General features: G+C 39.7%; 1 pseudogene; it reads right to left on the bottom strand.

The window, feature by feature from the left end:
• Positions 1-19,352: 19,352 nt before the first annotated feature.
• On the bottom strand, positions 19,353-20,800 carry LOC126590316 (transmembrane 9 superfamily member 8-like; annotated as a pseudogene).
• Positions 20,801-20,953: the final 153 nt, after the last annotated feature.

Raw genomic sequence — 20,953 nt, 5'->3', positions numbered from 1 at the left:
AGTCACACACCATGTGTACAATTTGTATGACACGTGGCATATGCCATGTATGCCTTGACACGTCAAAATTTTAATGCGTTGGTGAACATTTATTTCACCGCAATTTCGATGTCTACATAATCAACTCAAAAGAAGGAGATATTATCCAAACTGCCTTATCTTATCCAAAACCTTATCCAACCTTATCTTATCCAAACTAACCTTATCTTATCTTATTCTTTCCTAATCTAACCTTATCTTATCTTATTCAAATCAGTTTGTGCCTTGATTCTAGACATTTATAAGGGATAATTATGCATTTAAAATACATATTTCAGATTCTAGAACCCTTATCCCTTATGTGCCGCATATATGCCCTCTCCTTGGTGATTTAGGAATTGTAATCCTTCTCTGAACCCATGTCGTATATCCTTGTCCTTTTAGGTTCAGAAATTTGTGCTAAAACATCCTTTCTAGAAGCTTTAAAACCTGCCGCACCTTTCTAGCCTAATCCCCCTTGGTTTCTGATTGTTTTAACCCATTCCACTTGGGTTTTGGTTACACAATCCTATTCCTACTCAACCTTATGCCGTGCCTAGCCTATAAATACATCATTCTGCGAACAAATCAGATCACCACCCTCTACCATATATTTCTACACCACGCACCCATATATTCAGATACAATTCACAGAGATTCATCAAGTGCTTGCAAGGAAGGAAGTAAGGAGCTTTGTGCTGTGGCTTGCAATCCAAGGAGGGTTCGAAATCTACCATTGGAGTTGCTGGGACGTTCCTAGTTCTTTTTATCCCTAGATTTGTTTCAATGTTTGTTTTAATTTGGTTTTATGTTTTCAATGACATGAGGAACTAATTTCTTTTTAGTTGGAGGTGAATTTGAAGCCATGATTATATGCTTTATATGAATTGATTACATCCAGTTATTGTTTCTCGAGTCTTGAATGTGATTTGCTTATCTGAGTTATTAAAACTTGTTTATGTATGTTGATTGAGGATGCATACTTAATTTGCATGCATGAACTTGATGCTAGAGTATAAGAGAGTTTCACCTAATCGTTATGAACTTATATTCACAAGTAGTAAAAGTCACTAGTCATGATTGTGTTAAGTAAGTCCTAGGCAAGAGTATCATGCTTTTCATAGTTACGAATGTCTCATCAATGCTTATGGTTTTCAAGGAACTTAATGACCTTTGATATGTCTTTTTATCATGCTTTTCACAGTTAGGGGACTTGAGGATGATAGTTTGGTTGCGATGTGTATTCCATCCAATTCAATGAATTAAGGAAAATTTGATGGTTAATTTGTGCTATCACGGTTAACTTGGGGTGTTGTCATTCATGGTTTAAAGGAATAATAACTGGAAATTGGTTTGTTTGCATATTTCATGTGTGGAGAAGGACCTTCTAACTAGCCTTTCACCCTTTTCAATTCACCAAATTCATTTTTATAAAGTGTTTTATGCAAAGTTTCTGTTTTAAGTTTTAAATTCGTAAAAAACAATCCCCCATTCATTAAGTCTTGTTAGTTGAGTCATAATCTGTTTTCTTTTAGTCTTTTGAGTCAAGTTAAGTCTTATTTTCGTCAAAATCACTTGTTAGGTCTAGAATTGAGTCTTTTTTATTGTTTGTTGCTGTTTTGAGTGTTTTGAGTCTATAGAGTCTAGTTTAGTGTTTTTGAATCTTATTTGTGTTGATTAGCAGCCCTAGTTAATCCCCGGTCTAGAACGATCCCTACTAGCTTAATACTACAATTACATGTTTAATAGGGTTTAATTTGTGTGTCGAGTTAATTTTCACATCAGTTGTCGCTAAAGATAGAGATCCTATTTCTTCAACAATCGAATTTGCACCTTCTCTAGAGAAGTTCACTTAACCCATGTTTAAGTACTTCAACAACGATTCTGGCCCGAACTACCATGTCATTTATTGTTAGAATGTTATGGCTCTATACAACAATAAGAACGCATGGATGTGCAAGATGTTCCCATCTACCTTGGAGGGACATGCTATAAGATAGTTCTCAAAATTGTCAGCCCGCATAGTTCTTATAATTGCCAGCCCACATCTTTGATAGTTACGACCTTACTAACATCTTCCCTATTACTTACTATGTCTATTGTGATGTCCGCAATGTCATGAGGCCATTTTTCAACATGAGCACTCAAACTATGAATGAGATTTTTATAGCATACCTAAAACGATCTTGTGCGGAATTGGTTGAGATCGAAAAGCTGGATGACAGACTCGCTACAATGGATTTCAAGCAAGGGCTATGTCTACTTGCCTCTCTCCTAGAAGAATAAGAAAAAGTACGATTACGACACCCTAGTAGAATGCTTTGATATTGTTGATGGTATCACCGACTAGGACGATAGAGCTTGGAAGAAAAACTCTGACACAATTCATGAAAGAAGGTCCGCTCAAAGAAGAGATGACCGAGACACCCCACCTCATTTCCTCTTCAGAATGACAAGAGAGGACGCAAGGATAAGCCAGCTCTTCCCAAGCTAAAATAGTACATTGCTTTAAACATTACCATCAACAACGCCCTTCATAGCATCAAGGATAAACTCTTCCTAAAAAAGCCCAAACTTAATTGACTAGTATGTCCAACTAGTCAAAGTCTACGCATATAAGTCTCACAACAACAATCCCCAAACTTGAACACATTCACATATCAGTTCATTGTGCAAACAATAGTGACAAAGCAATTATGAATTAAAGTATGTTGGATTGACTAGTCAAACTCACCAATCAACTATGTACATATTCATTAGTTAACTAAACACAAACCTATCAATCAAACTTAGTTTAATACAAGTTATCCTAGTCAATAACAATTCAATTCATTACTCATAATATGTAGTGTAAACTTAGTCGCAAACACATATCAAATAGCAACCCATAGGATGCATGTAACAAGTGCTAATAAACAAGATACATGGACAAGTTCAAGTAACAAAGAACATAAGAAGTTTTTGACCTGACCCACCTCTGAGTTTAAAAAATTGGGGACTCCATCGAGTCTAATCCACTAGTGCAAATAAGAGTCATACAAGGTCAAGCTCATTTTCTAGATCTAATCTATAAAGAAGCTTTACCTTTGTATAAACTTACTTTGCAAGAGATGGAGACATCTTTAATCTTCCTAAGAGGGCAACTACATCCCTTGAGCTCATCTTCTTATGGCACCGAGACCAAAATGATTCATGTAGAATGATATGATGATGATGATATGAGATGTCGATTCAAATGACAAGTCAGTTTCTCCAGTCAAACAGTTGAAGCAAGAAAACTGATGTGAATCCAACCTAGGTCTATATGAAGATTTGAAACTTAAAAATCTAGACTATGAACATTGCAAACCTTTTTCAGAGATAATGTGAGTGAGTTAGCATAAGATTAAAGACATGAAAAAATATATGCAAATTGGGTTTCTAGTAAAGGACAAGAGAGGAAACTTCAAGCTTTTACACCACTCTCTAAAATCTAAACCCTCTAACCAACCACGAACTATGTAAATGATATGTAGCCGTGGATTAAAAAAAAAAATCAATTTCTTCAACCAAGCATTAAGGATTGAAGAAATTAACTGAGAATCCTCCCTATAAAGGTCTATTAAAAAAGATTTTGAAATAAGATTGAGATCAAAGATCGGAGCAAGCATTTTTATGAATAATTTTAAGAATATTCAATGAAGAACTTTTATCTAGAAAATGATTTGCTCCTTCTACGGTTTCTAGGCTAGAGAGGAAAAAGAAAGACACTATCACTTTGAAGATGAAGTTGGAAATCCCAAAAAAATGAAATCCCAAAAAACAAAAGACCACCACACAAGGCTTTTATCAAAATTTTTTTTTTTGTTTTGGTTCAGTTGGAGTACCACAAGGACATGTGTCAAATGAAAAGCAATCTAAAAAGATCAATGGTGAAAAACTTACACTCGGGTAAAAGGTGTCAGTCAACCCGTCTACCTTAAATTGTGTGCCCAACTCTCATGAAAACAATGAGCAATTTTGACAGGACAACTTCACTAGTCAAAATGTTTAAGAAATTTAAACGTAAAATGCATATGCATGTACAAACCTTACTTGAGTTGAGGCAACACCATTTGCACTTTGATCTTTCATAACCCAGACTTTAGACTCAAGTATCCTAAGGTCTCATATAAGGAAAATAGATCTAAAGAGCATGTGTGGTACATAATTACAGGATTTACAAGGAAAGCCAAAAACAACTAACTCTAGATACTTCACAAAGTATAATTATATTCTCAATGATAGATTGAGAACCCCGAGTCATTAACTAGTATTTGAAACAAAATAAAACAAAACAAAATCAGAAACAAAATAAAAGAAACAAACGGCAACAAAGGGGAATATAAGCAATTTTGCTTATCCCCAACAACAACTCCAAAATTTGATGTAACTAATGCTAGGGGTGGGTTGGAAAAACTGAAAACCGAAAACAACTGGACTGAAAACCGAACTGGGGCCTAAAAAACCGAACCGAACCAAAGTTCCATTATTTTATTAATTAATAATTCTATCTAAGAACGATGTCATTTACCTCTCGAAGTGCAACCCTACGCATCCTGATTCCTCTCTCCCATTTTCCCAATTCGACTTCGCGCAGTCCTCTGAGCCTCATCTTTTAGACTCTCTCTCGGTCTTCAATCACTTTCTCAAAGACTCAAATTCTTTGTCTCTCATTCCTAGCGGCGACCCGCGACGGCGCGACCCTTCTCAGTTCTCACTCTCAAACTCTTAGCAAAAGGTTAGTCTCACACTCTCACTTCTTATAATTTAGATTGATGCATGCAGAATCGGAGAATACCCATGTTTCAGAATTTGTAATATTTGATTAATTATTCTTTGTCTTGATTGAAGATTTTGATGGTTTTCTAGGATTTTGAGAACTTGTTTGTGGGTATTGCTTTGAATTTTAGATGTATATATACACAATAAAACTATTGGTGGTTACTGTTATCTGATTTCATGCTCTGCACTCTTGTTTTAAGTTCATCCAAATCATTCCTCGAAATTTATACTCACGGGAGAGGTTTACAATTTACACTATGTATTTTGGAATCTTATAGGAATCTATAACTGGTCTTTTATTATGCAATTATGTGGACCAATATGCAGAACCATAATTACAGTAAAAATATATTCCTTCGATCACAATATTACCCATCAACAACAATTTTATCTTATTTTTAGCATATTTGATCTTCCAAGAGAGAATTAAGATATAAAATGAATGACGGTTTGTATTGAGGGCATTAAACGTGAAGTAATCACAGAGATATGAAATGTAGAGAGGTGTGAACAGATGAGGGTTTTCTTTTATGTTCTTTCCTTGTTGGTTATACATGTTGATTTTTATTTGATGTTAAAGTTATTAACTGCATCAAAATGAATGGTTGGTTTGGCATAAACCAAGTCATTAACTGCATCAGAATGAGTGGAAAATCGGAGATAGGGTCATGACTGGTTGGTTTTTCCTCTTCATGTAAAACGATACTTGTTGTGTCTGTCTGGTAGATATGTTAAACCAGAGTGCCTTCAAGTCAGATTTTGTTGGGGGGGGTGGTTTAGTGTTAAGTGGAATTTACATATCATTTGATATATGCTTGATTTCATTTGGTTTATCACGGTATACACCTCATAGGTATGTTCTGTCTTATTCTTGCTGCATTTTTGTATCATTGGCCTTGAAAAATGATCACATTTTTTAAATCATAATTTTTTAACTTTTATATCAATAACCGAATATGCACCAATTGGAATCTGTATAAGTTTGTAGTACTAACTACTATCCTCTTATTATTTTGTGTGAATTAGATGAAGTCAAATGCTTCAAAGGTCTCAAGGGTCTCAAGCTCAAGTTCAAACTCAATGAAATCAAAATCAAATAGCCCTCAAGATCAAACGAACTTTGAATGTTTATTTTAATTGTCTTTGATTCTATTAGAAATTTGGAATGCTTATTTTATCTATGTTGAAATGGGACTTTGATTTTATTTATACTTCTCTAGATGTATTACAAAATGGCTGCAAATTGTTTTCTTTCAATTTTTTTTTGCTATGGGAAAAGAAAAAAAAAATACCGAACTGGCCCGAAACTGAATCGAGAAAAATTGAACCGAATACAGATCAAATCGAATACAAATCGACAGAAAACAAAATCGAACAGTAATTTTGGTTCGGTTTCCAGTTTTGGCAAAAAACCGAACGGAACCGAACCGAACGCACCCCTAACTAATGCACAAATTAAATCCTACAAAAGATGTGATTGTAGTACAATCAAGTAGGGATCGTTCTATTTCGAATATTTGAAGCATTGTTCTAAAAATCCCCGCCTAGCGCCGCCTAGGCCCCGCCTAACGCCGCCTAGGCCCCGCCTAGGCGCTAGGCCCCAGCCCACCGCCCCGATTAATGCCTAGGCCCCATCCCACCGCCTAGACCACCTAGGCACCCGCCTAGCCCGCCTAGGCACCCACCTAAACCCGCCTAGGTTGCAACTCACTTAGACAGAAAATACATAACTTTCATTTTGCATTTTGTTTTTTTCCAATAAATTGTAAGAGACTTGTTGCATACTTGAATGAACAAACATTATATCCTTATTTCACATGTTTTCATTATGTTCCAATACTTCATGATATATATATGCATTCTATTTTGTAGTTTATGATGAAATTATATATATTTCAAGTAGAAGCAGACACTTATTTACCTGAAATATGATAGATTTACCTAAATCCGCCTAGTCCGCCTAGGCTCCCGCCTAGGCGCTAGGCCCCAACCCACCGCCCGACTAGCGCCTAGCGACTTTTAGAACCTTGATTAGAAGGGATGCTTATCAACACAAACTAAACAAAAAATAAAAAACTAAGTTAAACTAACAACAAAACAATGAATGAGAGATTTTGAACGAATTTAATTGAACTAAACTGAAATGAAAATAAATGGCAGCAAGTAAATTAAGTTGTGAGCGAGACATGGATGAAATGCTAGCTAAAGGATTATTCTCCACACATGAAACATATGCACACAAATTAATTTCCAGTTATTCTTTCTATAAACTGTGAATGACAATGCACCAAATTAACCGTGAACAACACTAATTAACTCTCAGATTTTCCTAAGCTCATTGAATTTGATCGTCTCACAACTCAAATTGTTCTTCTCAAATTTTGTAACTATGAACAGACGATAGAAATACATCTCAAAAATCATTAAGTTATGTTAAAATCATAAGCATTAATGACAAAGTATTCGTAACTATGAACATCGTGATATTCTTTCAAAATATTTACTTAACTCAATTATGACCAGTGACTTTTACTACTTGCGAATACAAGTTCATAACGATTAGATGAAATTCACTTAATAAACATACAAGAATGAGTTATCTACAAACTTGTTAAGTAAATCTCATTCATATTTTTTATGAAACAATAACTGGATGCAATCAATTCATATAAAACTTATGCTCATGGCTTCGAATTTACCTTTAGCTAAAAAGAAACTTAATTACACATGTTCATCATAATTGAAAAACAATCTATGAGAAACATTGAACTTAAAACAAAGATAGAAAAAAATCTAAATTTCTAGCAACTTTAATGGATGAATAAATAATGGGTGTGGCAGACTTGTGAAATAGGTTGCATGACACTTTATAAAGCACGACATAATCCAAGGAAGAAAGGGATGAAGGCGTTTAAATTATTTAGACTCTAAGCAAACAGTTGGAGATTGTTTAAATTTGATTTAAACTCTTCTTAGAAGTTGGAGATAAGATATGATAAAATACACATCAACTGCCTTATCTCTTGATAGTGTTTCACTCCAACTAGGACTTCTCTTCCTTGTGCAATTCCTTGTCTTCCAAGCCTTAACTTTAAATCCTCCAGATTTTAGTACATGTTAAACACCATTTAAACTCCAAAATAGTCCATTTCTTGTACAATCCAGCATATCCAATCCAAGTCCAAAACTGCTCCTATTCCCTGAACCATTTATTGTCAACTTTGTCCACTAGACCTAAAATAAAATGAAAATAACTTAAATCAATATAACAAATGGACATTAACTAAGTAAATGTAAAGAAATAAGATAAAAAAGTCGCATAAATATGCACCTATCGAGATCCAATATTGACACACCCCAACCCGGAATGTCCATTAGGACTTCGAATTAAGCTGTGTTGGCCGACACCTGGAAAGTGACGAAGCTATAAAGGGCAATGATATGGAAAATGTGAGTAAATCTAAACCTAAAAGTGCCTAAATACCAGAGTGCGCTGGTGAGATGTTATACACCCACTTCACACGTGTCGTCAAAGCATAAGTAAGGTACAGTAGTGTGGGTAATGATCATACCCTTAAAGGTAGCCACTTATACTAAGATTCGCCAAGAATCCTATCGATACAAACTTTCAGCAGCTAAAACCTGGAGGGGCGCAAACAAAAAATGTGAGTGGGCAAAAACAAAGTTTTTGAAAACATCTTTCTCTTTAGAAATATAATTACCCCTAACGTGACCTATACGGTTGAACCTATAGCGGAGTCACCTAACGTGACCTATACGGTTGAACCTATAGCTCATAATTTATTCCTGCACATGAGTCAGAACCACCTAATGTGGTATGTACGACAGGGCTAGGTGTAAATATGTATGCTTAAGTGTTACGATCACGTGAAGGCTGTGTGAATAATCGCGGGTCACGAGTCGGAACCACCTAATGTGGTATGTATGACAGGACTGTGCACCAAACTTGGATCTAAAGTGAGTGTGCAGTGCGGGAGGTGAACATCACGTGAAGGACTGTGCCCTGGCCACGGGTAGGAGCACTAACACCGGGGTGCAGGATAATGAGCACTAAATGTGTCCAAGCATAACCATACACATCACAACCACTAACATCATAATGTACTCACCTGTAGCTTACTTGGGCCTCCGCAGCATCATGCAACCTTATGCATAACTACACTAATGCATATACTAAACTATAACGCAAGTATGACATGGCATTTCAATCACATTTCATTTAAAACAATTTCTGGGAAAAATGTAAAGCATACATATGTATATATAGAAAACCAAGAGCCCACTCACCTGGAGTCTGCGCTACAACTCCCTAGCACGAATATCGAGATGCCTCGAACGATCGTCGCCTAGAGCAAATATCAAATCACATCTCAGAATCCTTACTGATAGAACACTTAATTTACATAAAACACATCCCTAAGGACGATCTAGAATGATTTGAGACCCATTGAATCGGACTTCCCTTGAGGCCTATAACAATGCCCAGTTAGTGGTTGGAGCATCAGAGTGGATTTGAGGACGAATTAAGAACACCAAATTCTAGGGTTCCGATGGGTTTTAGCTAAATTGGAGCTCTTCTCGACCAAATTGGTCTTAGTCTCAGGTATAAAACTTACTCTACTCATTGATATCTTTATTTCTGTAAAATTTGAGAATTTTTGGAAATGGTTGGATTTTCAGGTGAGTCGGGGTGGCCAATCGCCACCTGCGGCGACACGCGCGGTGGCGCGTGGACCGAGGTGTCCCCTGACCTTCCTAGCCTAAATTTGAATACCCTGATTTATTGTAACATCCCACATCGCCCAGGGGAGTGGATCCTCTAAGCCTTATATGTATATTCTCATCTCTACCTACCACGAGACCTTTTGGGAATTCACCATCAGAACTCCGAAGTTAAGCGAGTTCACGCGAGAGCAATCCCATGATGGGTGACCCACTAGGAAGTTCTCGTGTGAGTTCCCAGAAACAAAACCGTGAGGGCGTGGTCGGGGCCCAAAGCGAATAATATCGTGCTACGGTGGAGTCGAGGCCTGGAAGTGGTGGGGGCCCGGGTTGGGATGTGACAAATATGATCAAATCTAATGATAAAAAAAAGAAGAAGATCTAACTGCCCAAAATGAAACTCAATGTTTAAAACAATTAAAAAAATTATTTAAATAAAAATTCATCTAAAAACTCTATAAATACATATGTATTTGTTCAAACATCCACACAATATTCACTTTTCTCATACAATTGGCCTATTAAGCTTCTAGGATCCCGAACGCTCTCTCCACCTTTCCTATACGACTCTTGTTTTTGCAAAAATAATTTCTTCATTGCACTATTGGGATGAGAATAACTTTTGAAAAATGTAAGCCAACTAGGATAAATAACGTAGTAACCTAGCTCATGTCTATTACCATTTATCTTGTACCTCTATTCAGGTGTCCATCCATTGACGACGTCCTCGAATAGATGAGAAGACCAAAGAACATTGATATCATTGTTTGATCCAAGAACATTGACACATGTTTCATGGAGTCGATTTAGTGATTTTTTAATATTAATTAGAATCTATTTTTTTTTTGGGTTAAAATGTTCATAAAAATAAATTATTGGTGTATATATATGTCACAGCCTGCCTCAAAAGATTTTCTCTGATGGTGTGAAATGTCTAATTTACCCTTAAACGTTTGTGGTGTTGTGGACCAATTATTTTCTTTCCTAAATACTTGGACCCAATTAGAACTTAAGGTTTTAGTTGTTTTTGGTTTGGTTGGCCAAACTTGGACCACACACAAACACACCCTCACTATCACCCTCTCGTTGACTCTCTTTCTCTCTCTCATCCCTCTCTTGGATTTTATCCATTTTTCGTACGACGTACGGACAACCTTCAAACCTTCACTTCTAGTCACGGATCGAGGTTGTAGTTGGCACCTTTGAACTCCTAGTAAGCTCATGAGTTATTCTATACCATTTTTGGTATGTGAAACCCTCGAAAACCTGAGAACCCAAGAACCCCGATTTGGAGTACTGTTCATGCACTTGTGATTGTGAAGTTTTCAAGGAGTTTTAAGGTTATAGGAAGCCTTAAAACACCTTCATAAAGCTCGGGGACGAAAGTTGGAGTGTTTTGGACATCGGGAAGTCCCAGTTTGCGAGTTTCAAATTTTGGCCTGATTATCAAGGTTTTTCCGACGAGATTATGTGGATTTTAGGGCTTTAAATTGGTAAGGTTTTGTTCTACTTGTTGTAAGCTTCAATTTGGTATAGATTTCGTGAATTTTGGATGCGAAATGAAGAAGATATGAAGGTTTGATTATTTTTCCACTTTTCGACGATAGTAGCAGCACCGGCGCCGGACTTCGGCGAGCCAAGGTAGAAGGAGGAGAATATTCCGTCAAAGTTGACGGAATATTCTGACGCCGTCAGGTAAACATAACGGCATATTATGATTTTTAACAGAATATTCCCTAACACCGTTAGGGAATCCGTTTGGTGTGCCAGGCATGTACCTGCGCGTGGGCCGTGCGTCTAGCCGTGCCTTGGCCGGCGCGTGGGGTCATGAAATTTTTTTGTAAAAATTTAGGGATGTTCCTGAGGTTGAGTAGGTCATGGTGGTATATTCAAATACCCTATTTGAGCATTGTATGAGAAGTTATTTCCTCGTTTTGTGTATGTGCTTTAAATAACATTTATTCAGTTATTTCACATATAGGTGAGACCTATCCTGAGGACGAGCACCATCAATCGAGGCTCGGGGGCTACGACCCTTCGACATATCAATGAGTGGGCTTTTGGTTTTCTCTATATACCTATATACTTAAGATTTTTCCCAAAAAATGAATTTGAATGATTATACGTTTTGAAATGCCATGCAAAGTATCTGCCTATTTTATTTATGCATTAGTAGTTGCATATATTTATGATTGGTGCAGCGGATGCACTGGTAAGTGCCAGGTAAGTTCATAAATTAAATATATGAGATTGTTTCAGTTATGCGAGATATGATGTGATGTATTGAGAGCTCATAAACCTGCACCCCGGTGTTAGTGCTCCCGCCCAGAGTTAGGGCACAGTCCTTCATGTGATGTTCACCTCCCGCACCATATGCTCACCTTGGATCCAAGTTAGGTGCACATGCTTGTCGTACAGACCACTTTAGGTGGTTCCGACTCGTAGGTGACCCACAATCATTCGCATAGTCTTCACGTGATTGTAGCACTAGAGCATATTTATTTTACACTTAGTCTTATCGTACATACCACTTTAGGTGGTTCTGACTCGTGTGCAGGATTTCATATAGTTGAGATTGATTATGAGCTATAGACTTAGCCGTACAGATTGAGTTAAAGGGATTCGGCTGATGCGATATCTGGCATTGATATATTTTGTCTGGATTACTTATGGCATTGCATTGAGATACTTTGGCATGGTATACATCTATGGATTTTTATCTTGAGTATGATTTCTGATATAACATATGTTATTATTTTTTCTTGGAAATTATACAGGTTTTACGGCGAGGGGTTAGAACTTTTGAGAAATGAAATGATTTTGAAAAGCTTTGTTTTTGCCCATTCACACTTTTTGTTTTACGCCCCTCCAGGTTTTAGGTAGAAGTGCTTTGGTGGCTCACGGGGATTTCAACGGTGGTTCTGATAGAACATCATAAATGTAGGGTCACCCTTAGGTGTTATACAACTAGTACTTGTCCTGCTTGACTGCACTTAGGATATTTATGCTCTGATTATGTATTTCACACTTAATCTCGCACTAGCACTTTATCTTAGCTAGTACTGCTAGTAGTTTGGTTTTTATTCACTCATATTCCCTTATATCTTTATTGCTTCCGCACTCTGCACATGGCTACGTCACCCTCACGTGACGGCCAGCACGCCCTGATTTGGGTCGGGGTGTGTCAATTTATATATATATATATATTATTTCTAAAAGTTATTTAAAAACAAATATAGCCTGAATTCATTTGTTAATAATATTGGGCTAATATTGGGCTAAAAATTTTAACCCAGCACTATTGTAGAAAAAAAACTGTTTTTAAGTTAAAACTTATACTTTATGGGTTAAAAAATTTTAGATTTTAACCCAAGGGTTGGAGATGGTCTGATGAAGCAGTTTCTTTTAATGTGGCCATTTTTTATTATTTAAGAAGCATTGGTAGGATTAGGAAAAAGAGTAAATCCTTACCTCTGAGTCTTTTGCCTTTTGGACCATTGCTAAAAGCGTTGTTTAGGTCTATAGTAAGGCACTAATACAACATGTACGAAAGATGCTAGAAATTTCATGAACCGTGGTTATATTAATAATATGAACACTTAAGGAATAATTCTAGATAAATTCTCATTAAGACTCAAGTAAGATATATCATAATTACTAAGATCCTACTTAACTGAGAAGAAAAGGAGAAGTATAGTTCCCCTTCTTTTTCCCAAAAGCAACTGTTAATTTAGCATCATTAAGACCATTTAGGATTTACTCTGACACAACCTTCCCAACAATTACTCTTGGTTTACACTTTAGATTTTGGGGTCTTAGATTCCTTGATCATTCCTTATACAGATCAAGACTTTCTCCTGTCTGTATTTCCAGAAAGATTAGTGTGAACACGGAAAATTCCTGAAACGAAAGAGACAAGAACAACGTGCACAAACAAATATTTGTATTTGACGATTTTGGGTTACAATCTCTCTCTATTTTGATCATCTGATTCGATCTCCGTAAGGTGTGTATTTGTGGATGTGTGATTGATCCAAAGGGCCGTTGGGCTTGATCTAAGGATGAACGTTCTTCAAGGGTCGTGGACTTGATCTTGAAGGTGGATTTGAACGGATCTTCAAATGGGCTTTTGGGCTTGATCTTTGAAGAACAGTGACGAACGGATCTCCAAGGGCTTTTGGGCTTGATCTTGAAGAACAGTGATGAACGGATCTTCAAGGGCTTTTGGGCTTGATCTTGAAGAACGGTTGGATGTGTGGATTTGTCGACGTTGTTGATCCAAAGGGCCGTTGGGGCTTGATCTTGGATGAACGGATGATGAACGATGGTGCTTTCTTCAAGGGCCGTCGGGGCTTGATCTTGAATTGGTGGATGGTTGATCCAAGGGGCGGCGGGGCTTGATCTTTGAAGAACGATGAACGAAGAACGAAGAACACTTTCTTCAAGGGCCGTCGGGGCTTGATCTTGAATTGGTGGATGATTGTTGATCCAAAGGGCCGTTGGGGCTTGATCTTGGAAGAACGATGAACGAAGAACACTTTCTTCAAGGGCCGTCGGGGCTTGATCTTGGAAGAACGATGAACGAAGAACGAAGAAGGCTTTCTTGATTCTTCGGGAACCTGAATGCTTGAGAGCTTCGGAGTTTCAGAGCTTCAGAGCTTCAAGGTGTAATATGAATTGGTTCCCCTTAAATGAATGAATTAGCCTTCTATTTATAGAATTCTCCAAAGCCTAATTTTGAATATAATATTCCAGATGAAATAAGTCGTTTCTACCAGGTGTTGACACGTGTCCTGTTTGATGACTTTTCCAACTTATTTCGATTTTTGTTTAGACACACGCTACGTGTAAAATTTATGTAATACATGAGTGTTGAAACTTTGATTTATTGGTCAACATTTATTTATCGAAATTTGGATGTCTACAAATGCCCCCACTTCAAGGCGCATCGTATACATGTGATTGTCACGTGTAGGAGATGCGTTTTGAAGTCCCTTACTGTAGATGTCGATCCAAGGGCCATCGAGGCTTGATCTTGAATTGGGCTGGAGATTGTTTCAAGGGTCGTTGAGGCTTGATCTTGAATTGGTCTTGAGATTTCTTCAAGGGCCGTCAAGGCTTGATCTTGAAGGTTGAAATTGGACCACGAGGAGTTTCATGTGGTAGGTGATGCTTGGCTTTGGTAGTGGATGAATCGGTACGTATTTTGTTGCACTTGTTGACTTTCCACAGCTTTGATCTTGAACTGGATTGGAGGATTTTCTGGATTCCTCCAATTGTTGACTTTCCACAGCTTATTCTTGAACTGGATTTGATTCAAGGGTGGTAGACACTTGATCTTGAATCGGACTTGTGATTTCCTCAAGGGCCGTCAAGGCTTGATCTTGAATTTGGCTGGAAGCTTCTTCAAGGGCCGTTAAGGCTTGATTCTTGAAAGTTGACTCGAACACATGGCAAACAGGCACGAGGTGGAGGTGATGACTTGTTGCTTTGTTCAATCTTTCTAATTCACACCTGAGCAGTTTGGTCAACGGTATGATTTTCAAGATTGATGGGCTCTTCTTCCAGTTAATGACTTGATCTTTAAGGATTTGATTCAAGGGCAGTGAATCGGCACGTGCAGCCCACAACGCCTAGTAAGTCGACCCAATAATTTGAGGGTCAAAACGAGTTCACCGTCCAGAGTGATTGCAACCCTGATGATATGAGATACTTTTGATTTTGAAGAAGTAGCGGATGACTCAGCACGTGCTTTGTTGCACTTGTCTCCACATGCTTCAAGGTATCATTTTCATTTCCTTTAACTGTTCCTCAGGCAGATGCGGCATCTTCTTAAGTTCTTCATCTCAGACTCCTTCTGCTGAGTTGACTGTGCATGCTGCATTCTTCTCTGCTTGTTTCTTCAGGCAGATGTGGCAGCTTCTCGAGTTCTTCAGTTCGGACTCCTTCTGCTGAGTTAACTGTGTAGACCGCATTCTTCTCTGCTTGTTTCTTCTGCACGTTGTCTCCACATGCTGCAAGGTATCATTTTCACTTGCCTTTATCTGTTCTTCAGGCAGATGTGACAGCTTCTTTGGAAGTACAGCAACAGTGGGAGACGAGTACTCGAGAGCAATGCTAGGTAGGCAATCAGGGAAGGGTTCCCAGCAGTCGGTTCCTTACCCGAGTTTGAGTGGAAGTTCCGGCATATTGTTTTCTGTATCCTTGTCTTTGTAGGTAAGAACAAGGACAAAGGAAAGGACAGGGAGAACACATGATATGAGATACTCTTGCTTTCTACCCTGGTGATATGAGATACTTTTGCTTTGGAGTCATTGGTTTGCAGAGGTACCCCAAGGAATAAGGAACATTGAATGACTCGAGAGGCTTCGTTGGGAAAGCATTTTTGGAGATGAAGAAAGGCTCTGTATGTCTGCCTTGCTATGGAAGGCGAAGGTAGACAATTATAGGAAGTTCTTTGATACATGTAGAGGTACTATTCTTTCACTCGTGTCAGCAACCAATGCGTGATTGATCAGTATGGCTTCACGTGCTTTCTTCTTTATCAGAAATCTTCAACAAATTGTCCGTAATTTCCGCCAAGCTGAGTGTGCATGTGACAGGTGTTGATGCGGTTGAAGAAGACTGGCGCCTCTTCGATAACTGGGATCGGCGCTTGGACAAATTACCCGTGATTTCCGTAAAGCTGAGTTTGCGTGTGATGGGTGCTGACGTGTCTGGAAAAGACTGGCGTCTCTTCAGTATCTGGGATCGGCGTTTCGACAAATTACCCGTGATTTTCGCAAAGCTGAGTTTGCGTGTGATGGGTGTTGACGAGGCTGAAAAAGCAAGATGCCGCTTCGATATCTGGGATCGGCGCTTCGATCTCTGAAATCCCGCTGAGTGCTAATTTTTATAGAGGCACGCAGTTCGTTTCAAAGCACATTTGAATTTTCGCTTGTAGAAACTCCCTTCTTGCACTTCTAAGATCTTGATTTGTCCGACCTCTTCTTTCTTTAACACCTTTGAGAATGTCTGGACCCTCCGACCGTCGTTTTGATTTGAACCTTGGTGAAGAGGCCGTCCCGCCTTCTCCAGACAACATATGGCGCCCATCATTCATATCCCCTACTGGTCCTCTTACCGTTGAGGATTCGGTGATGAAGAATGATATGACCGCTGCGGTGGTGGCCCGGAACCTTGTCACTCCCAAAGATAACAGACTACTTTCTAGGCGGTCTGATAAGTTGGCTGTTAAGGAGTCCCTGGCTCTTAGTGTGCAGTGTGCGGGTTGTGTCCAACATGGCCCAACGCCTATTTGCTCGAACCCGTCAAGTTGAATCGTTGGCGGCTGAAGTGATGAGTCTCAAACAGGAGATTAGAGGGCTCAAACATGAGAATAAACAGTTGCACAAGCTCGCACACAACTATGCCACAAACATGAAGAGGAAAATTGACCAGATGCAGGAATCTGATGGTCAGATTTTACTTGATCATCGGAGGTTTGTGGGTTTGTTCCAACAACATTTGCCTTCGTCTTCTGAGGCTGTACCGCGTAATGAAGCTCCAAATGATCAACCTTTGGTGCCTCCTCTTCCTGGAGTTCCGCCGAGTGGTGTGGCTTCAAACAGTCAACCTTCGGCGCCTCTCATTTCTGGAGCCCTGCCGAGTGGTGAGGCGGCCCGCGAGCAATGAAGGCTTATTCCTGTTTGTTTGCACCTTTTTTTTTTTTTTGCACGTGGAATGCAAATTTATGTAATTTTTAGAGAAATAAATAAAAGATGGACTTTACTCCACTAACTGCATTATATATATATATATATATATATATATATATTTTATATGGTGCCAGATGCACCCAAGACATATATACATATATAATTATAATCTCCGCTATCTTTTGGTGCTGGATGCACCATCCTTTTTTTTTTTTTTTTCTTTTCTTTTCTTGCACATGGTGCCAGATGCACCATCATCTTCTTCTTCTTCTTTTTTTTTTTTTCACATGGTGGTTCTGATCCACCAAGATTTTTTATATTTTCTTTTCTTTTCTTTTGCCAAAAGCATCCCTTTTTTTTTTCACGTGGTGACAGCACCACTTTGCTTTGCTCCACCATCCTTTATTTTTTTATTTTATTTTATTTTATTTATTTTATTTTATTTTTTGTATTTTTTTTTTTTTGTATAAATTTGGGTGATGGGTAGAGGAATTTGCAGGGAGCGGACGAAGACGGACGGAGAGTTGCAGTCGAGGCTTCATGACCGGCTAGTCGTTTGACGGCGGTTATTGAAGTTGTTGGCAGCTGCGAGGCAAGAGACGGAGGAGGTCTTTGTGTGTGTATTGACAAACTTCGGTTTTGTCAATCTCATTCAAAGGCAGCAGCCATGGCGGAGGTGCAGAAGAAGAAGCTCCATCACTACCTTTACTGAGCACAGCCACTGAGCACAACCACTGAGCACAGCCATTGCACTGCCTGCCGAGCACAGTCATTACACAACCGTTGCACTGCCACTGGGCACGGCCACTGAGCATAGCTACTGACCATAGGCACAGAGCACATCCATTGCCCATTGCACTGCCTGCCATCGCGGAGGAAGGCGAGAGAGAGAGAGTATGGAGGAAGAAGACTTTGTTGCTGTTTGTGGCTGAGAGAGAGACAGGCGTTGGTGACGCGACAGTGGAGGATGGCCTGGATCTGGATCGCCATAGGTGAGTAGTTATCGTCGACAGCGCGTAGAAATGTTGGGCCGGCGATGGAGTAGAGGACGGAGGTGCCACCCTGGCAAAAGCTGGAGACAAGGAAGGCAATGAACTCCGGCGAGTCGGAGTAGATGGACAAGAGTTTGGTCGTGAACCATGTGAAATCAAGTTTGCAGGAATTTGTGGCCTGGAACTACTTGGAGTTGAGGGTCGATCTCAGTGACGATTCAGACGATGTCTGTTGATGTGTGGTGATTCAGACGATTAAGATGAAGTCGTACGGCACCAGCATCAGCGAGTGCATAACGCCAGTCAACTGCAGCACCTGGAAGGTCCGAGCGTAGGTGGGCGTGACGGCGATGACCGTTTTGAGGTTGTTGACTCCGAACTGCCTTCCCTGCTCATTCTGAACCGTCTCAATTTATGCGGTGCGCCTTCATGGTCTCATCGGCCCTCGACATATCGATTATCTCCTACAAGAACAATTACCAACTCGGAGAAATCAAGTTGTCAGGCAGCTGGAGGACTAACGATAAAGTGATGTCGACGTACAAGGGGTGATTTGTGGAGCGTGGCAAAGACAACCTCGGCGGCGGAGTGTTCGGCGTGGTAGATAGTGGTGCAGTGGAAATTGGAACCATAAACAACAATCATTGACAAAGTTTGACATTGATGTTTTGGTTACAATCTTTAACTCTGGTTTGGTTACATTGATCACCTCACGAACCCTGTTTCACCGTGCAAGCAACCACCTGGACCCACTGTCTCAGCCACGTCTTCACCGTCTGCGAAGTATCTCCTGATCCGATAATGGTATGGGGGCTGCCGATGGGGGAGGTCAGAGTGGAGGTAGAAGACGAAGGCTTGGAGCCGAGTGAGGAAGATGGTGGGCCTATATTCTTGGGTTTACCAATGATAGGCTCAGGTCAGGAGGACAAATAGCAGAGTTAGGGGAGAGCATGAGGGGCTAGGTGGCGTGCGCGGCTGGTGGCGGAGCTGATTCTCTTAGTCACTTGCTCTTTGAGCAACAGAGCCTTCTCCACCTTAGCCTGCGCTTGCTGCCTAATCCTCTTGGCGTTCGCGAACTCGATCTCCGCCATCTCTCGCTTCAGTAGTTTCCACGGCACCTTGTGACGACGCCTGTGCATCTGCAGATTCTGGTCTCTCTGAAATCCCTGGTTGTAGATCTCGCACATGTACCGGTCCGATTCGAGTAGGATCTTGGGATTTTTTTTGTCTTCACTGGATCCTCGAGTGCTGGTTTCCTGAATCCAACATAGCCTCCCACAAATACGAGTGAGACTGAGATTCCGAACCATAAAAAAAACCAGGGCAAACGTTGTGCCGAATGGCACAGCTCCAGATGATTTCTGGCCCCAAATTAGAGTGTTCAAGACAATGAAAATGACAGAGACAGTTGCTGGGAACATGACTGCAGTCCTGAAAGCAATTTTCTTCCATTCTGTACCTTTAAACATCTTGTATAAGCGGGCAGAGGCATAACCAGCAAAAATTCCCATGAAGACAAAAAGCAAGAGCATTACCGTCATAAGACCACCCCGGTTCGATGGGGAGAGGAAACCAAGGACAGCAAAGATCATTGTCACCAGTATCATTCCAAAGAACTGAACACCAGTTCCAACATATACGCACAGCAATTCAGAGTTATTTGGAGCCCTGAAAACATCCCTGTGGACAAGTTTCCATCATGTCTCTTCTTGCGCTTCTTCCTGGGTCTCAAATTCATTATACTTGGAGATATCACGGTAGAGTGTTCTTAGCATAATCATCGCTACCATACCCGAAAGGAAGAGGACAATCATCAATGAGTTGACAATTGAAAACCAATGGATTTGGTCGTCACTCATCAGTAGATAAGCATCCCATCTAGAAGCCCACTTCACATCACTCTCCTGGAATTCAACATCATAGGTAGAAATGATTTCTTGCTTCTCTTCGTTCGAACTCTCTTTCTGAACCGCCGCCGGTTTTGCGGCGGCCTGGTCTGAGCTCGCAAACTGGATCCACTCGGTTTTGTTGGGAAGCGAGATTGTGAGTGCAGGCTTTCGGGTCGGGTTGGCGGGTTCAGGAGCCGCTTGGTTCAGAATTTGAGGCTTTTGTTCGAATCCAAAGAAATCGTTGCTAACTTGAGGCTTCGAATCGAACTCGAACGGACTTTGAGATCTCAAACTTGTGGATTTTGGAGTTTGTGAGGTCGATTACTTGGGGTTTGGGTTCGAAGTCGAAGAAATCAGCGGAGTTAAAGTTGAAGATGTCAGTTGAATCCAAGTAATCGGATATTTCAATGGAGGATTCAAAAGTGGAAGAGGATTTGGAGCAGAACGAATCCGATTGGGATCTGGAGAGGCCGGAATTGACCTCGGGACTCCATTGGTTTTGGGGGAAGCTGAATTTGGACAATAGGCTTGGGCCTGTGAAATGAAGGGAGCTTGATTTGTAGCTGAAGTCTGAGCAGGCATTGGACTTGACCGCAGATTGGGCTTGTGGCTTGTGGCTTGAGCCTTTTGCTGCTGCTGGGCCGAGACACTCATACATATATTTTTTTCTTTTTCTTTTTTTTACTTTTTTTTTTTTTGTAAATACATAATAACATATGTATTTATTTATTTTTTTGTAATAAAATTGACTTTTTTTTTTTGTAATGACATTGACTTTCTTTAATAAAATTTATTTATTTATTTATATTTT

This window comes from Malus sylvestris, chromosome 11 (genome assembly GCF_916048215.2).
Source record: "Malus sylvestris chromosome 11, drMalSylv7.2, whole genome shotgun sequence".
Classification (NCBI taxonomy): Eukaryota; Viridiplantae; Streptophyta; class Magnoliopsida; order Rosales; family Rosaceae; genus Malus; species Malus sylvestris.
This window is presented reverse-complemented; position numbering and strand designations above follow the sequence as displayed.